Genomic DNA, 1,977 nt, shown 5'->3' with positions numbered 1-1,977 from the left:
GTTGTGGAAACCGTTGGTTCGGAAACCACGCCTAGTGTCGTTCATTGCCGGGCAATTACTTGGTTATTACTCCTCCTGGGCCCTATTTGCCTTATCCCATCACTATATAGTGTGGTTAGCGGCAGAACAATGGGCCTTAAAAGGTGGTGTTTTAAGGAGTATGCGGTTTTGGGTGATGATGTTGTTATAGCTCATCCCCAAGTTGCGGCAAAGTATGAGGAACTGTTAGGAAAACTAGGAGTTTCCATCTCTAAAGATAAGTCTCTTATCTCTGAGACTGGTTGTCTTGAGTTTGCAAACTCAAAAGTATTTGGTTAAATAGGTTTCGTTCACTCCAATTTATTTAAAGGCTCTCCTAACAGTTCGATCAACTTTAGGACTGGTCCAGCTTGCACAGTTATATCGTGTGGAAAATCCTAACACGTTATTCCGTCTAGCTGGAGCCGGTTTTAGAGCTCGGTCACGGCTCTATTCCTCTCGCCGTTCAAAGAGGTGGGAGAGACTATGGGTCGTTTCTACAAAACCGCCCCATAGCAGTCGATTACCTTTAGAGTGGTGGATTGGTAGGGGTAAACCCATAAATCCCTATCTAAAGGGACTAATAGTCGATTTGCTTCGGAAGGAACTTAAGCCAAAAGAAAAGAGATTAGGCTGGTTCCTGAAGAACTTCTGTTTGATGGAGAACGGGAGATACTTGAGCGAACATTAATAAAAAAGGGGGTTAAAATGTGGCTCAAGTGGTTGTCCTGGTATAACTCCATCCTACTAACACCAGATCCTCAATTATCCAGTTTCTTTGAAGCCCCAATCTGTGCAACTTCTTGGAAGAAACCTGCCGATGACATTGAGTTCATTCGGTATGGTCTCATCTGGAAGTGCTATGATAAGGGAACTGGAAAATGGAGTGAAGGGTACTGTCCTCCAGTATTGGGGACAGATACCATTATTTCTTTTCCAGGCTGGATATTGGGAGGGGCAAAGGGAACTGACTTCATCATGGCCCCGGTGACTGACCAAGTCATCGTGGGTAAAGAACAACCAGGTCATAAGAAGCACTTGAGCTAGAAGCATTACACCACCTAGCAACGCTTGAGGAACAAAGAATATGATAACTTGACTAACATGATGGTATCTCGGTGTGGAAGAGCTGGTCTTCGATATGGAAAGGTGGGCCGATTCTTTATGCCTTCTCGCCTGCCTTGAGGATGAACCAGCCACCATCACCACTCGTGGTTCACGTCTTTCGAAGAACTATCGCTCTGGCGAATTCCAAGTAAGGTACGAATGAATCCTAGGTCACAATGGAATGAGAAGGCTTGGAACTATACTGATTGGCAGTAATGCAAAAAAGAAAAAAAATAGAATAAAGATATAGGGAGAATGCGGATTTGGTGGTACTTGAATTGATACTCATCATGCGAATTGGAGAGCATGCCCCGTTGGGTACTCCTTTATTAGTTGTTATTTAAAGATGTCAACATCTATTTTTGATTCAACAGCGGAAAAACATCAAACAATTCATGCTTACTACAGGTTCTATTTGGCTTGCTTGTCGAAATACCGATTAATCAACATTTTGGACCTCGATTGTCTACCTATCGCCATGCCTTAACCCATCCTAATTGGAGACTTTAATTGGTAATTGATTCTTCCTATGGTAAAAAAGAGCAAGAGTTTGCTCCCGGGGCATGCTTTAATTTCATAAGTGGGCGAAGAAAGAATACCTGAGCTTCAAGCAAAGAAGGCGGGGCCCTTTCAAAGTAAACGGTATCACCGGTAACTAGCCAAGCACCTAGATGTACATTCTTAGGCCCAGCCTTACACACCTTATTTATCCCGCCCTTGGAAATAACTTATGCGTACTAGCCACTAGCAACTAAAGGCGCAAGTGCTGCCATGCTATATGTGAGCGATCGATGTGAATAAGAGTTTCTTTTTCCAGGAGGGTGATCGGATCGGGATAATAAGAAAGGTACA

The sequence above is a fragment of the Primulina tabacum genome, chromosome 6, assembly GCF_025594145.1.
Source record: "Primulina tabacum isolate GXHZ01 chromosome 6, ASM2559414v2, whole genome shotgun sequence".
NCBI lineage: Eukaryota > Viridiplantae > Streptophyta > Magnoliopsida > Lamiales > Gesneriaceae > Primulina > Primulina tabacum.
The sequence above is the reverse complement of the archived record's forward strand: the minus strand, read 5'-3'. Positions refer to the sequence as shown.